Source organism: Mustela nigripes, chromosome 1 (assembly GCF_022355385.1).
Source record: "Mustela nigripes isolate SB6536 chromosome 1, MUSNIG.SB6536, whole genome shotgun sequence".
Lineage (NCBI taxonomy): Eukaryota > Metazoa > Chordata > Mammalia > Carnivora > Mustelidae > Mustela > Mustela nigripes.
The window spans coordinates 200,072,016-200,090,612 of record NC_081557.1 but is presented as its reverse complement, the minus strand read 5'-3'; the positions used below and the strand labels follow the sequence as shown (position 1 = coordinate 200,090,612).

General features: G+C 38.9%; 1 protein-coding gene across 1 annotated transcript in view; it reads left to right on the top strand.

Moving 5' to 3' along the window:
• The window catches only part of RNF150 (ring finger protein 150), a 275,127-nt gene that overhangs the window by 163,640 nt on the left and 92,890 nt on the right, over window positions 1-18,597 (top strand). The gene's annotated exons all lie outside the window — the stretch shown is intronic.

The following is an 18,597-nucleotide window of genomic DNA, read 5'->3' as shown; positions in this document are numbered from 1 at the left end:
GCTGTTTTAAGAGTGCTGTGAAATATGTAAGCCTGATGATTCACAGACCTGTACCCCTGGGGCAAATAATACCTTATATGTTAATATAAATAAATACATAAATAAAATTAATCAGTATCGTAAACTAGTAAAAAAAGAAGGAATTAATATTGGAATGGATAATGTATGCATATGGTATAAAATGCAAAAGGTATAAAATGGTGTGCAGTTAAAAGTAATTGCCTTCCTGTGTCTGTCTCTCAGTTATCCAGCCATCTTCCTGGAATATCTTCTCTTCCAGGGATATTTTATGTGCTTACAAACACGTATTTTTAAACAAATGGTAGCACTCTTAACTCTGTACCTTTATTTCTCACTTCTTGGAATTATTCATCTCTACACTCAATCCAAGCTACCATCTCATTTTTAATGACTGTATAACATTTCATTTCCTGTATATTTCACATTTATTAAACCAGTTTCTCTTACCAACATGTTTTCTCTGACCAAAAAAAGAAAGCAACAAAAAACACAGGTGATACTGAGCACATCTGTGAGTATACCCCTAAGGTAAATTCTGGAAGTTTAATAGGTAGGGCAATGAGGTGGGGGGGGGGGTATATAAAATTACGATAGATATTGCCCAAAGTCTGCCAAAAAGGTTGAATCATCACATTTTTCTAATCACAAATAGTGTTGGGCAGCTTTTCAGTAAAGTAGTAAGTAAAATAGAAAAATAAAGTAAATACTTTAAGTAAAATAGAAAATGATTTTTTTTTCCTCTGGAATACCTGCTTATATTATCTGACCACTTTTTGGTTGAATTATTGGTCATTTTCTCACTGATGTGTGTGAGTCAAAGAAATTGAAGAGAAGACTATTAATCAAACGACTTAACTGACATAAGAATAAGATTTAATATTATCTTCCAAATTTGTCATTGCCTTTGATTTTTCTGTGGTGCTTTTTGCCATGCAGAAATTTGGGGGTTTTACATAACTGAATTTATCCTTTTATATAACTCCCAAGTTTTGTATAATAAGATCTTCTACAGACCAAGCCTATAGAAAAACATTCTCTCATATTTCCATCACTATTTTTTATTTAATTTTTATGATTAATTCTTTAATCTACAGAGAACTTACCTTAGTATAAATAATCAAGTAGAAAGCCAGCATTATTTTTTTCAGATGGGCCTACCTACCAGATTTTATAACTGGTATTTATTCAATAATTAATCTTCTCCCCCTCTTATATGCAGTATCTCCATTCAGCATGTATTAAATACCAATATGAATTTGTTCTATTTCTGTGCCCTCAGACTTCTGTATCTTCTGAATCTATCTATTCAGTAGACTTCAGTACCATACTATTTTGAGTACTTCGGCCCTATAATATTGTCTCATATCTATTCATGCTAACCTTCCTTTATTGTTCTACCTTCACTTTTTATGTCTATTTTTATATAAACTTTGAGTCACTTTTATCTGTTTTTTAAGTTTATAGAATAATTTGTAACTTACATTGTAGAATCTCCCTTTGTATATGTTTGCCCTTTACTCAATGATTCTTTTTGTCCCCTACTAGCATTTTTTAATATTCTAATTTAATCACACACTTTTATATGTTTATTCCTAAGCATTTAATGATTGTGTTGCTATTATAAATGAAATAATCCTTTTTCATATAGGAAGGGCTTTGACTTTTGTGTTTTTATTTTGTACATTATTATACTTTATATGTTTTATAATTCATAATAATTTTGTAATGATTATAACATGCCTTAGTATTATTTTAATACTGATGGTAATATTAAATAGTATTATATGCAAGCATGTTCTAAGAGTTCTATATATATTTACATATTTAATAGTCTTAATAACACTTTGGTAGGATAATATTGTCCCCATTATACAGAGAAAACAGAGATTAAATAGCTTGTTCACTGTCACACAGCTAATTGTTAATAGTGCGAGTAATTGAACCAATGGCAGAGCTTAGGTTCATACAAAGTATTTGTGAATGTTTATATTAGTGTATCAGGATTACATTAGTAATATGCACAGTTAGTGATAATTTACTTCTTTCAAAATTTTAGACCTATTATTTTTTTCCTATTATCTAATTTCATTGGCTCATACCTCCAAAGTCAACTAAAGAAAGAGTGGTAACACTGAATATATTTCTCTTCAATAAACATTTAATGGGAAATCCTGAGTTTAATGGGATTTTTTATCATTTCTCCATTTTGTTATTTTTCCATATAGTTTTCTAGTCACGATATGTATTTTCTTGCATTATGTAAATGCAGGTTAGTCTTCTTTCATTCAGAGTTTTTAATCAGAAATGGAGGTTTAATTTTAACAAATCCCTTTTCAACAGCTGTGGTCTGAGTTTTTTCTCTTGATCTGTTAGTACAAGTGTATTGTATTAATGGATTTCCCAATATTAGACCATCCTTAATCTTCCATACATATTATTCTTCTAACACATGCTAGAGTGTATCTGTATCTTATTTATTTATTTTTAAGATTTTCTTTATTTATTTGACAGAGAGAGACAGTGAGAGAAGGAGCACAAGCAGGCAGAGTGGGAGAGGGAGAAGCGGAACCCCTGCTGAGCAGGGAGCCCAGTGCGGGGTTCAGTCCCAGGATGGTGGGATCATGATCTGAGCTGAAGGGAGACGCTCAACAACTGAGCTAACCAGGCACCCTATTTTATTTATTTTTTACCCTGATATTCATTTGTGGAAATTCATCCACAATTTACATTTTTATTACATTCAGATTACAGTTATACTGGCTTTTTTAAAGGAATTTGCAAATTTTCCTCCATTTTTTTATAGTCTAGAACTGCAACGTCTAACACAGTAGCCACGAGCCACGTGCGACCATTCAAATTTAAGTTAATTTTAATGAAATTTAAATTCTGTTTCTCAGTTATACTACCTACGTTTCAAATGTCCTATATATGCACTGCCATTCGGTAGCCATCCCATCATCATGGAAAGTTCTATTGGATAGCCAAGCGCAAGAGTATTTTAAGTAAGACTGGTAGTAGCTGATTCTTATAAGTTTTAGTAGAAACTTCCTGCAAGGCAGTAAGGTCTGGGTTGTTTTTTAAGAGGATGACTCTTTGACTTCCTATTTTATGGCAATCGGTTTGTTTAAATTTGCTACAGCTTCTGGAACGATTTCTAAAAACCTTTGTTACTGCTTCTTTTCTGATTCTCAAGATGATACATGCTTATTCTAATAAGTTTTGGCATTCCAAAAAAAAAAAAAATTACTAAAAGAGAAGACAAATCACCCATTACTACATGGAATAATTAACAATTGAGAAACTTACCTTGCAGTTTTATATATTCAATAAATTGTCATTGTATAAGTGTCTATGTATGAGATGCAAATACACATGTAAGTTTTGTGTTCCATTTTTTAATAGTTGCTGAGCATTTTCCCCTGTTATTAAATAATCTTTAAAGCATTATTTTTAGGGGTGCCTGGGTGGCTCAGTGGGTTAATGCCTCTGCCTTCAGCTCAGGTCATGATCTCAGGGTCCTGGGATCGAGCCCCGCATCGATCTGGCAGATCTGCTCTCTACTGAGCAGAGAGCCCATCGATCTGGGCTCTCTGCTCAGTAGGGAACCTGCTTCCTCCTCTCTCTCTGCCTGCCTCTCTGCCTACTTGTGATCTATGTCTGTCAAATAAATAAATAAAATCTTTTTTTTTTTAAGCATGATTTTTAGTGGTTATGTAGCAGTCCAATTTCACCACTTACCAAACATGGGCAAATTACTTAATCTCTTCATGCTTTGGCTTGCTGAACTATATGGGAATACACCTTCCTCTTACGGCTGTAATAAAAATTATATGAGTGAGTGTATATTATTTTTCAAAGCCTCTGAACATCATGCTAATCACTGTTTAAGCTTTCAATGAATAGTACCCGTTATTACTCTCATGCAGATTCCTTGATGACTACTTACAAGTCCACTTTACCACTTCTGTTGAATATTCTGGGATTTAAGTGGACACTTACTACCAGCCAGACACAAGACAGTAAAAATACAGAACTAGCATGTGCTAGTTCTGGTTGCTAAAGTTTACAAATATAAAGAAACTATACAGGGCCCCTGGGTGGCTCAGTCATTAAGCATCTGCCTTCAGCTCAGGTCATGATCCCAGGGTCCTGGGATCAAGCCCCACGTCTGATTCCCTGCTCAGTGGCAAGCCTGCTTCTCCCTCTCCCACTCCCCCTGCTTCTACTCCCTCTCTCACTGTCTAACTGCCCAATAAATCAAATAAAATATTTTTAAAAAAGAAACTATACACATATATACATACATATATAAATCAGTTATTGCTAGGATATCTAGCTAATCTGATACTGATAAATAAAAATGGTAACCCTGTATTTTTGAATCTATAGATTGTCCAAGTCATCATTAGGCAATTGAGTCAAACATGACATTTTAAGCTTGAATTTATTAGTTGATTACTTATTTTCATCATCAATTCACTCTGTGCAGGTAGACCAAATTTGCATGTTTATAGGCATATGCATACTCTGAAAAGCTAATTGGAAGCGAATGGTATGGAAGTTGGTTCCTAAGGCTTCAGTTTTTACTCTGCTCCCATTTTATTAACTTGCCTCAAATTGCAAGATGTTACCCTCAGGGTCACTCAGTGAATTGGGATCATGTTAAAAGTTAGCACTGTTTCCTGATCAAAATCGGCATTGCACTTTGGCCCTTTGCTGGGTGGGATAAGAACATATAATTTCCTTTAGAAAAAAATTTCTCCTTTGCCTTTCTATTCCTGTCCTTCCTCACATGTAAAGTGAGACTGATCATGTGTCAGCTCCATCCAAGGGGTATCAAATGAGAAAATATGTGTGACTTATTAGATAGTTGTTAACCTTTAATAGATAAGGCAATTCTTAGAAAATAGGATCTCCCCAAATTTAAATAGCTCAATTCTTCTGTGACTCACAAAGACTTTCATCTAGATATGGGCTTTTAGCTCAGATGACACAGTTTGAAACAAAATGGGATCTCTTCCCCATCTTTTCTCCAGAGTTATGGGAAAAGGAAAGCATATAAATAGAGTCCAGAGGAAGAATCTGGCCTTCTTAGAGGATAACCCCCACGTAGCAATGGCTTTTAGTTAACGGTGATAACGTATGTACACAGTTTTCAAGAAAAAGCAAAAGGGTGTTTATTTAAAAGTAAATTTCTTCTCACCTCAAACTCCCTTTGTTAACCTCCCTTTCTCCAGCGCCCCCCAGAGGCAGCAACTCTTAACACTTACCTTTCAAGTCTTCCAGAAGTTTCTGCACTAGAAAAAACAAAAGTTGTTTTTCATATTTGTTACATAGACGAGGACTCCGGCTTTACATAGGTTGCATTGTAGTGGCATCAACAAGCAATACACATGGAAACAGATAGAAACCCGGTCGGAGGCTAGTCCAGTAGTCTGATGACAGGTGATGGGTTTGGACCAGAATGAGTGAGAAGTCAGAAGGATCCGATTAGGACAGTATTTTAAAATCCTATGGGTTAAATGTAGTGTTTAAGAATATATCCTAGTTTTGGGACACCTGGGTGGCTCAGTTGGTTAAGCGGCTGCTTTCAGCTCAGGTCATAATCCCAGCGTCCTGGGATCGAATCCCACATCGGGCTCCTTGCTCAGCAGGAAGCCTGCTTCTCTCTCGGTCTCTTCCTGCCACTCTGTCTGCATGTGCTCTCTCTCTCTCTCTCAGAAATAAATAAATAAAATATTTTGAAAAAAAAAAAAAAGAATATATCCTAGTTTATACCAGCCTGATTGTTAATAACTCCCCATTTTACTCTCAAAAGTGATAGTCTGGATGATAAATGACATATTTACCATATGTGCGAGAGAAAGAGAACAATCAGGGATGCAGTTAGGTCTGTTTTCACTGCATGAACTGAAATGGGCAAGACAGGAGAAGAGATCCTGAGGGGCAGGGAACTCTGAATTTGGGTTTGGAGATGTTACATTTGAGAAGCCTCTTCTATCTACCACATCCCTAACACAGAGGCTAGGTGTTTAGACATGCAAGTCTGGAGGTCAGGAAAGAAGAGCTGGACATAGAAACATGGGAGCCATTGGAACACAGGTGCCATTAAAATGGTCAGGACAGGAGGAGCTGTCCCGGAAGAACATCCAGAAGAACATCTGAAGACAGCCTGATATAGGCTAATGTGGCCTCGGGCCCCACTCTCTCTCCCGCTAGTATATTATTTTATGTATTTGTTTTATTTTCTCTCTGGTGCATATCACTATTTAAAGCCATTCCCTCTGTGCCTCACACCTCACTCTCCCATGCATGTGTGTGCCCAGAGGGAGGTAAACCAGGAGGCTGGTTTGCAGAGACCAACCACAGCCTCACGCTCCATCTGGATCCATTGCCCACCCTGGTCAGGGTCCATGGCTCTGCAAGGACCTTCTTCACTCATGATGCTTGTCTTCTGTACAGCCCTGTCCTCATTTCTTTCAGGCCAGCATCCTCTGGGGAACCTGGTCTATCCACCAACCTATAGGTGCCTGAGTCCAGTGACTAATTGTTTCCGCAGAACTGAAGGAGGGGGCCAGACTCCTGATTCCCATTTCTGAACAAGTCCTGTGATGTACAAGAGGCTATTGAAGTAGCCCATTTGGATTAGGATACAGGTCATCACAGAGCACACACAGGAGCTCGAGGGGACTGCTTTTCGTAATGTCATATTCCAGCCCACTGGAGTCTTATCTCTGCTGAATCCAGAATGCTCTGTTGAATAATCAGACATAAACCCAGACATAAATGTGACTTTCCCAGGCAGTTTAAGTGAGGATCTAGAGTACTGTCAAATCTGGGGTGTCTCTCAGGAGCTGGGACACATAAAAGTAAATAGAGTTTGCTTTGATTAATATGTTATATAGATACAGATATACTGCTTCTTAATAGCTCTGCGATGAAGTCACTGTATGTATCACCCCACTCTATAGGTGAGGAAACCGAGAAGGTAAGCATTTGCCCAAGGACACACAGCATGGCAGTTTTAAAGCTGGGATCGTTAACATCTTTGATATGCTCTGTCCTGAGAATGTCTTTGGCACCTGCTGGTCCAAGGCCAGCTGCTGGTCTCCTCCTGGAAATGCCATTCTCTGGCTGTCACTCGCAGGAAAGTGCTTGTTGTTGATTATCATGGTAGAGGTAGCTTCATTCAGGAGTTCTGGGAAAAAAGACATCTCCCCTCTTGCGTAGGACCCAAAAATGAGAACGGTGGGAGAGCTGCTGTTCCTTTTAGACCTTTTTCCAGGGACTGTGAGAAATCGCTAGGAACCGCTGATAATTCACATTTCTCAGGTTCACTCTTGCCTCTCTGGCAGCTCGACAGTGCACCTGCCATGCGCAGATTTTACACATCCATTTAAATCTCCCATGTGTGAAAGGAACCCACTGACAAAAAACATTACGAACATTTATGGCAGATGCAAAAGGCGAATTTCTTTGATAGAGAATGTGTTCCTGCGAGGAACAAAAACTCCACAAAAGATGTTAAGATAATACCTGGTCTAAGGAGGGCAGCTGGTCTTTAAGGGTAAGCACATTAAAGAAGAATATGATTTTATTTTGCCTCTAAGTTTAGGAAAAAACAAACCTGCTAAAAATTAATCCTGGGGAGGCAAGTGTGTATGTATAGTCTCGTGGTTCAGAATACAAGCAGTATAAAAAAGTTACATGCTAAAATTTCTCCTTCCTACCCTTCTCCTCCAGAAAGCCAGGTACTTCCCCAGAGACACCCATTAGTGATTTCTGTGCAAACACTCAGCAGTATTTTTATGAATGTTCACAAATATGCGCATGTCCTTTTTATCCTTTCTTATACAACGTACAGCGTAGTATAATTTGGAATGTTAGGGTTTTTTGCATTTTGAGATTTTCCCATACCATTTCATGAAGAGATTCCCCTTTCTTTTTATGGCTCAGTATTAGTCCATTACCTGGTGTTATGGGTTGTATCATGTCCCCTTGAAAATTCATATGTTGAAGTCCTAACCCTGAGTACCTCTGAATGTGGCCTTATTTGGATATGGGTGATTGCAGGCATCATTATTTAAGATGAGGTCATTTGGAGTAGGTTGGGATCCTGACCCAGTATGACTGGTTTCCTTATAAAGGAGGGAAATTTGGACACAGACATGCATGCAGAGGGAGTGCTGTAGAGAGATGAAGGCAGAGATGGTACGATATATATACAAGCCAAGGAATACCAGGGATTGCCAGGAAGCCACCAGAAGCTAGGTCAGAAGTGTGGAACAGATTGTCCCTCACTGCCCTCAGGAGGAATCAACCCCACAGACCCCTTGATCTTGGACTTCTAGCCTCCAAAACTTTGAGACAATAGATTTTTCTTATTGAAGCCAAATAAATAAATAAATAAATAAATAAATAGGGCTTGAATCTAACCATGATTTTGGAGCGAAGTAGAATCAGGTTCTTGGGCAGGGCAAGACCCTGAGGCAGAGGAGAATCCAGTGTAGGAAGTGCACAGAAGCATTCGAAGTCAGGAACCAGATCTGAACAATAAAGGTAGGGAGAGCGGCTAAGCCAGCTTGAGCAAAGAAAGCTAGGCCGGGAGAGATAGCTGAGGGAAGGGGGCTGAGGTAAAGGAGGCCTTTTCTACCACAGCTGCACCTGTGGAAGGAAGCACTATGTGCCTTACCATGGGTAAAGGCCCTAGGATGGTGTAGGAAGGGAAGATAAGCCATAACCCACTTTTCAGAGATAGAAACATCCTATAAAGGTTAGGAAAAACATTTCAGTGACCATTTGACACACATCTGAGTGACTTTTTTTTTCTCTCATTTAAGATTTTGTTTTCTTATTTAACAGAGAAAGAGCACAAGCAGGGGGAGTAGCAGAGGGAGAGGGAGAAGCAGGCCTCCCACTAAGCAGAGAACCCAATGTGGGGCTCGATCCCAGAACCCTGGGATCATGACCTGAGCTGAAGGCAGATGCTTAACTGACTGAGCTACCCCTGCGCCCCTGTCTGGATGACTTCTAAATACTATGACACATCTCTCTCTCTCCTCACAAGTCTTCATGATGCCCCTGGATAAGTACTTTAAGAGCCCACTAATGGCAGCAGGGTGGACTTCTCAACACGTAGCCTGGACACCTTTCACTCTGTGAACCCCATTCCCAGAAGGCTGTGGATGGGAAGACACAGTTGTAGGAATATGGGGAAAGAAGACATATGGCCATGATTCTACTCATGCAGTTGAAAATGCTGACCTCCTGACCCCAGAATCCTAGTTATTAGAACCTACAGGGAGATTAGATATAACAAATTTGAGAGAGAGAAATGTTAAATGATTTTTTAAAAGATTTTATTTATTTGTCAGAGAGAGAGAAAGAAAGCACAAGCAGGGGAGCAGTAGGCAAAGGGAGAAGAAGAAGCAGGATCCCAGGATCCTGCGATCACGATCTGAGCCTAAGGCAGACGCTTAACCAACTGAGCCACCCAGGCTGACATTTTTTTTCATGAAGACACAACAAGGTTGGTGATTTCAAGTCAGAGGAGTTTCCACAAGACCAAACTACCTCCACAGTACTGATACACTGAAGAGACTTGAGCCACAGGAAGGTTGCCAGCCCCACCTCCACCGCAGCAGGAAATGGAAGGACTCCTCACCTTTTTACTGTTTGAACATTGGTCCTTTTCGGCATTAGAAGTAAGGCTTGATTCAGCCCTTTCTACTGTGTAGTGTAAGGGGGCTTCACAGAGGATGCTAAGGATTCATCTTCATTCTACCCATCTCACGAGCGCCCAGGAGTAAGTTGTTCTTGAACTCTGAGGTGGGAGGCCTGGATTCCTGACAGACTCCCAATCCTGAGCACCACTGTGCAGTATGAACGGTCCCCCCACCCCAACCAGGAGGTTAAGGTGCCATGTGTCCCTTATCCCCCGAAGATGCCGCTTCTGCCACCATAAATTAATTCTTCTCCTCCCTGTAGAAACCCTACAGGATGGCAAAGCAGAATCAGCCAGCAGCATTCTTGCCGTGGCTTTGGCAGGTAACCCTGCCTTCTGGTGATTCGCTGGCACATTGTCTCACTGTCTACTAGGGCATTCCATCTGGGACACAAGGACTGAGTCTGTGGCCTGAAACCACAGGACTCCCAGTAGATGGTGGCTATTTCCTTTTTTTTTTTTTTTTTTTTTTTATTTTATTTTTACAGTGTTCCACGATCCATTGCTTAGGCTCCACACCCAGTGCTCCATGCAATAGTTGCCCTCCTTAATACCCACTACCAGGCTCACCCAACGCCCCACACCCCGCCTCTCCAAAACCCTCAGTTTGTTTCTCAGAGTCCACAGTCTGTCATGGTTTGTCTCCCCCTCCGATTTCCCCCAATTCACTTTTCCTTTCCTTCTAATGTCCTCCATGTTATTCCTTATGCTCCACAAGTAAGTGAAACCATATGATAATTGACTCTTTCTGCTTGACTTATTTCACTCAGCATAATCCCCTCCAGTCCCATCCATGTTGATATAAAAGTATTCATCCTTTCTGATGGAGGTGTAATATTCCATTGTATATATGGACCATATCTTCTTAAGAAATTAAAAATAGAGCTACCCTATGACCTTGCAATTGCACTACTGGGTGTTTAACCCAGAGATACAGACGTAGCGAAAAGAAGGCAATCTGTACCCCAATATTCATAGTACCAATGACCACAATCACCAAACTGTGGAAAGAGCCAAGATGCCCTTCAACAGATGGCGGCTATTTCCAACAGACAGATAAGAGAAACTAAGTAAGGTTTCTGTTGTTTTTCACAAGCAATCTTGCCTTTGAGGCTAATCCAAGGAAACCAGACCTGTCCTACATTATATGAGGCCTGGTAATGACATTCAGACAAGTTTCCTTGAAAGAGTTACTTCTCCCTGTGAATCCCCTTTTCCTGTTATTTGCATATACATGGCCCAGGTCCCTTTGAATGCACTTGCACAGAGCAGTGCAGAAGGTATGTTAGAACAGGAAAAGCAATGGAATGCAAAACAAATTTGAATTTTACAAGGAGAGCAAAAGGGAAGGGAATAAGCTGTCAGTGTCAGGGAGGGGAAGGTCTCCAGGAGGAGATACTTCTGTCCCCTAAAGAAAAGGGCCAAAATTGTCCCTGATGTTGATCTGTCCCCCTTTGTCGGGGGTTGGGGGGCGCTAAGAGTAGAAACCCAGAAAGGTAAAGTCTATGGTTGTTTTTTTTTTTTAAAGATTATTTATTTATTTATTTGACAGAGAGATTACATGTAGGCAGAGAGGCAGGCAGAGAGAGAGAGGAGGAAGCAGGCTCCCTGCTGAGCAGAGAACCCGATGTGGGACTCGATCCCAGGACTCTGGGATCATGACCTGAGCCGAAGGCAGCGGCTTAAACCACTGAGCCACCCAGGCACCCAAGGCAAAGTCTATGTTGTATCTATGACGTATTCAGTGAAGTAATTCGCCATGGATTTGTTTTGGGTTTTTTGTTTGTTTGTTTTTTTAAGGTAATTCAGATCTGAAGGGATCTTTGATCCCAAGTTCTGTTCTGCATGGATAAATTCCTAAGCTGGTAAAGCTGAAAATGACATTGTTTTACATACATCCTTTTACTAATAAGGGAAACTAAGGCCCACAATGTTTAAGTGACCTGGCCAAAGTCACATAGTTAGTGACAGAAATAAGACCAAAGGTTGGATCTTCTAACTTCCAAACCATTGCCTTCTCTTCTCTAACACCTGCCACAAAAAATAACCCTGATGTTTTTACTTCATGTTGTATGTATGCAAATAGCCTTAAGTCACCGCTCCATGAGGTCACCATGGCCATCAGAGTAGTCTAAGTCTTTATCCATTTTTTTAGATTTATGGAGCGGTGCCTTATGTCATAAAAATTAGACTAGCTGTGCAAAGATTTCTGTCATATCAGCCAGGCCTGGAAGGGTTATTATTATGTAGGAAAGCAGGGGAGGAAGCATGAGTCACCTGTGGCCCATGTGAGTTTCCAGACAACTGGGACCAACAACATTTGTGCTTATAATGCCTTTCTTTCACCTAGAACATAAGAACATTTGTTATTTTTCCACTTTGTCGTAATGATAATAATCATGGTTATAAAATAAAGCTGTCAGGTAAAAGGAACACATAGGATACAGATTTATCTAGTCAAATGAAATCGAAAAACATGAACTTGATTTTGATGCTATGCTTTGGCATCCTTCTTCTTAGTTGTTTTTGTTGTTGTTGTTGTTGTTTTGTTTTTTTTTTTTCTTTTTCTTTTTCTTTTATCAACCTCACTGCATATCTGTGTTATCCACAGAGGGGAACAAGAAGAAAGTGTCTTATATTTCTCAGTTTCTTAAATATTTAGGACATAACTGTAAGTATTGGGTTGAATGGAGTATGTCGTTTACCATCCTTGTTGGTGTCTAGGTAGGACTTTGTTCTGTTAATAAGTAGCTCTGTATTTATTTTCCTCTAAAGCTGTGTATCTTCACTGTTGTCAAGGAAGCAGTAATCCTGATAAATATTTTCTTAAACCTGTTCCAATCACATTGGTGGATGAATCTAATTACCAAGGTGGTCCCACTCCTGACAGTCTTTAATGGATTGTATGATTTGGGTCCAGTTGTGTTAGAGAAAACCATGGGAGCACTATGGAGAAGGCGGAGGAACCCTGCCTGAAATAGATCTGTACAAATGTAGGATGGCCCCTAGGTCTCATTTATACTTGGTACAGGTAAGAAACACAAAGACAGAAAGAATCAATTATAAAAGCCACTACTTTGTTTGGGCCATTTTATTAAGAATGTTGATGTTTTGCCCATTATCTCTTTAGTTTATATTTTAGAAATCCAAAAATACTAGTCTGACAGCTGTCGATAGTGGAACTTTTTTTTTTTTAGTTCAAAGGTCAATATTTCTGTGTGTGATTTCCATGTCACCTAAAAAGAAACAGAGATATGCACATACCAACAAGGTCTGACTACATGCAAATGGCCATAGCATCATTAAAAATTTATGGTGCTCTGTCCTTTATTTTGTTAATCTAGAACTCCTACTGAAAAAAAAAATCTAGCACTACGTGGTTGCATAATTTTCCATATATATACATATATATATATATATATATATATATATATATATATATCTCAGAGGTTGATTTTTTTGTATTCTCCAAGAACCAAAAGCATCTGTTCCTCCACTGGTGGGGCAGATTTTCATAGCCTTCATCAGCTTCTGCCAAAATGCTATCCTTTTCTTCCTCAAAAGAGGTATATGTGTATTGTCTCTCAATAACATATGGAATGAGATTTGACTCAAGGAACTCCACAGGAAAAAGAAAGAGAAAGGAATGTCATTATGCCATTTTTCAGAATAGTTATAGAAAACGTGTTTTCCTGCCTTTATGAATCATTTGATATCTTGGGGCTTCTAGGGAGGAAGGCCTCACAGACCTTAAAGATGTCGAAGAGGACTTGATTATTTTCCTTTTTATTTGCATTTCTCCATCTGTTAATTCTGCTAATTTGGGAACTCCCAAATGATGTTATCCTCCACTGAACTCCTCAACCTCATCAACCCTCAGCCACCAGAATGCCAAAAAATGGAATTTGTCCAATTCCTTAACCATTACCTCCGCTGTTAGCCATAATCCTTGACACCTTAATGTCCACTTGTTTTACATTTCCTAAATAGACACTTTTTTACCCCTTAGATAAAGACAGCTTGCATTTTTCTTTAAAATGACATGGAGGGGGGAATAAAAGGGCATAGAAATGGCTTTATTTGGAAGAGAGAAAGGGGATTTTTTTAAAGACACCTCATCTTTATTCAGATGGAACCAAAAGTAAAGTTAAATGCATGGCCAAAGTTTAAAGTAGTATTTGAATTTACCTTGCATGCTCTCATTTAAGAAGGGCATATTTCATCTGCTAAAGAATTATTTTAAATAGAGGACTGGAGAGGAAGATAGCAGCAGAGTAGGAGGACCTTAGGCTTGCCTCGTCCCACAATTAAATTTAGACAACTGTGAGATGATCTTAAGTAACCCAGAAATCGATCTGAAGATTGGCAGAACGAACTCCACAACTGTATGTAGAGAAGAGGCCATATCAAAGATGGTAAGAAGTGTGGAGACATGCTTTGGGAAAGAAATGGATTGAGGCCACCATGGTGGGGAGGGAGCCATGGTCAAGGAGAAGGGCAAGAGACAGACTAACATACAGGAGTTCATAGGGAAAATGAAACCCTGTAGCAATTGGCTTGGAAAGAGGGCCTGAATTTCATGAGTTCTTGCAACTAGCGGGCCTTAAAGCCTGGAGTTTTAAAGGTCAACATGTTTGGTTCTGAGAGAGCTTGGAGGACTTAGGGCCACTCCTGGAGAAAAGACAGAGCCAACAGCCTATGGACATATTTTGTGGAAACAATGATCTGAGGAAGGCCTGGGGCACACAGTGGGGAGGTTAGTTGCTCATCTCAGAGCAAGTCCCAGAGAGGCAATGGTCAGAGAGAGACCCTTCTGGGTACAAAGGAACTCACAGGCATCATTATCCTCCCTTGCTGCCAGCATAAATAATAGCCACCTTCAGGTAGAGCACAGCACAGGCACTGGTTCGCTAACTTGCTTACACCAAGCCCTACCCCTCTGTGCACCAAAACTGCCCTTTTGAATCATGCTTGCCTCAGTCCCAGTGCATTAGGCCTTCTCCCCCAAAAGCCTGCTTCAAACTCCTACCATGTCTCCCAAAGTGGGAGTTTTGTGAGGCCTTGGTTCTGGAGGCTGTGGTGACAAGTCTCATTTCACAAGCAGACCAGAGCACACTAAGTTAAAATGTGCCACATTCAGGCCAGGAGCCAAACACTGCCCACAATAGGCAAAGACAGCCTCTGTAGACAACTGGACTGAAGGATAAAGAGATCAGAACCTAACAAAAGAGCACACACAGCACACGTGGGAGACACTCCTGGAAGCACCAAGCCCTGGGTAATGGGACACCATACTGCAGGGCACAATAGGACCTTTTCTTCATAAAGCTATTACCCTCAAGAATAGGAGACAGAGCCGACTTTCCTAGCACACAGAAAAAGGCACAGAGACTTAGATAAAATGGGAAAACAGAAGAATTTGTCCCAAATGTTAGAACAGGACAAGGCCATAGCTGGAGATCTAGTAAAATGGATATAAGTAACATGCCTGATGGAGAATTTAAAGCAGTGACCATAAGGACACTCACTGGACTTGAGCAAAGAGTGGAGGACATCAAGGAGACCATTAATACAGAGATAAAAAAAAAAAAGCAGAGATAAAGGGCTCAATAAACAAAATGAGAAACATGCCTGATGGAATGAACAGCACGCTGGAAGAAGCAGGGGAACAAATTAATGACCTAAAAGACAAAATAATAATATAAATAAATAAAATATATATAAAATATATTTATAAATATTATATATATAAAATAATAATAGAAAGTAATCAAGCTGAACAAAAGAGAAAAAAGAATTATACAAAACAAAAATAGATTTAGGGAACTCAGTGATTTCATCAAATGTAATAGCATTCTTATTACAGGAATACCAGAAAAAGGAGAGAGAGAAAAGGGGGCAGGGAATTTATGAATAAATAATAGCTAACAGCTAAAGACTTCCCTAATCTGGGGAAGGAAACAGAGATCTCCTAACAAAATCAACCCAAGGAGGTCCACACCAAGACACACAGTAATTAAAATGGCAACATATAGTGGTGAAGAAAAAAATATTAAAAACAGAAAGAGAAAAAATGACAGTTACGTACAAAGCAAGTCCTATAAGGCTATTGGGGTATTTTTCAACAGAAACTTTCCAAGCCAGAAATGAGTGGCGTGATATATTCAAAGTGTTTGAATGCAAAATACCTACAGCCAAGAATATTCTATTCAGCAAGTCTCTCATTCAGAATAGAAAGATAAAGAGTTTCCCAGACAAACAAGAACTAAAGGCAAATCATGACGACAAAATCACCTCTGCAAGAAATATTAAAGGGGAGGGCCCCCGGGGGGCTCGTTGCTAAGCGTCTGTCTTCAGCTCAGGTCATAATCCCAGAGTCCTGGGATCGATCCCGCACTGGTCTCCCTGCTCAGCAGGAAACCTTCTCCCTTTCTTTCCCCCTGCTTGTATTCCCCCTCTCACTGTCTCTCTGTCAAATAAATGAAATCTTAAAAAAAATATATATATATATAAAAGGGGGCTTTTCAAGCAGAAAAGAACGACCCAAAATGACAGTATGAAGGTAGGAAACAGAGAAGCACTAAAAATGAATATCTCTGTAAACAAATCAAAGAACTCACAAAACAAAAGGGTGTAAAATATGACACCATATATCTAAAACATGGGGAGGAGAAGAGTAAAGAATGGGTTCAAACGTAAACATCCATCAAATTTAATATAGACCGCCTTGTGCAGAGGATGTTCTATACAAACCTAACGGTAACCACAAATCAAAGCTAATAAATATGCAAATAAGAAGGGAAAGGAATCCAAATACATCACTAAAGAAAACCAGAAAACCATGAAAGGCAAAAAAGGATCAGAAAAAACTTCAGAAACAACCACAAAACAAGTAATAAAATGGCAGTAAATACATATCTATCAATAATTACTTTGAATGTAATTGGACTAAGCGCTCCAATCAAAAGACATAGGTATAAAATGCATTAAAAAAAAAAACAAGACCTATCTATATGCTGCCTACAAGAGATTCATTTCAGACCCCAAGACACCTGCAGATTGAAAGTGAGGGGATGGAGAAACATTTATCATGCAAATGGATGTCCATAAAGAACTGGAGTAGCAATACTTGTATTAGACAAAATAGACTTAAAAGACTGTAATAAGAGACAAAGATGGACACTATATAATAATAAATGGGACAATCCAACAAGAAGATAAAACGACTGAAATATTTGTGCACTCAACACAGGAGCACCCAATACATAAAGCAGTTATTAAAACATAAAGGAACTAATCAGTAATAATGTCATAATTGTAGGGGACTTTAAAACCCCACTTATATCAATGGACAGATCATCGAAACAAAAAATCAACATGGAAACAATGGTTCTGAATAACACACTGGAACAGATGAATTTCACAGATATATCCAGGACATTCCATCCTAAAATAGCAAAATGCACATTCTTTTCAAGTGTGCATGGAACAGTCTCCAGAATAGATCACATATTAAGCCACAAAACAAGCTTCAAAAAATCCAGAAAAATCTAAGTCATATCATGCATCTTTTCTGACAAGAACCCCAAGAAACTGGAAGTCAACCATAAGAAAAAATCTGGAAAGACACAAATACATGGAAGTTAATTAAATGCTGCTAAATAATGAATGGATCAACCAGGAAATAAAAGACAAAATAAAAAGTATATTGGAAACAAATGAAAATGAAGACAATAGTTCAAAGTCTTCCAGACACAGCAAAAGCAGTTATAAGAGGGAAGGAGAAGCAGGAAAAATCTCAAACAACCTAATCTTATACCTAAAGGAGCTAGAAAAAGAGAAACAAGGCACCTGTGTGGCTCAGTTGGTTAAGCATCTGACTCTTAATTTTGGCTCAGGTCATGATCTCATGGGTCGTGAGATCAAGCCCCACATTGGGCTCTGCACTCAGCAGGGAGTCTGCTTGAAAATTCTCTCCCTCTGCCCCTTCTCTCACTTGGGGTGTCTCATTCTCTCTCTATAATAAATCTTTTTAAGAAGGAAGAAGAAAGAAAAACAATACCTAAAGCCAGAAGGAAGGAAATAATAAAGATTAGGACAGAGATAAGTAATATAAAAACTAGAAAAACAATAGAGGAGATCAATGAAACCTGGAGCTTGTGCTTTGAAAATATCAATAAAATCGATGAACCTTTAGCGAGACTTACCAGGAAAAAAAGAGAAAGGGTTCAACTAAAAAAATCACAAATGAGAGGGGAAATAACAACAAACACCACAGAAATACAAACAATTATGAGAGAATATTATGAAAAACTGTATGCCAACAAATTGGACATGATTTATCCTACCAAAAATGAGGCAGGAAGAAACAGAAAATTTGAACAAAACAATTATCAACAAAGAAATTGAAACTGTAATCAAAAAACTTCCCAAAAAATAAAAGTCCAGGACCAGATGGCTTTACATCTAAATTCTACCAAACATTTAAAGAGAAGTTAATACCTATCCTTCTCAAACTGCTGCCAAAACAAAATAAAACAAAACAAAATCAGAAAAGGCAGAACTTTCAAATTCATTTTATGAAGTCAGCATTACCCTGATACCAAAACCAGATAAAGATACCGCCAAAAAAAAAAAAAAAAAAAAGGGAGAGAGAGAGAACTACAGGCAAATATCTCTGATGAACATATACACAAAAATCCTCAACAAAATACTAGCAAACTGAATCCAACAATTCATTTAAAAAATGATCCCCCATGATCAAGTGGGATTTATTCTCAGGATGAAAGGGTGATTCAATATTCACAAATCAGTATCAATAGAAGAAAGAATAAGAATCATATGATCATTTC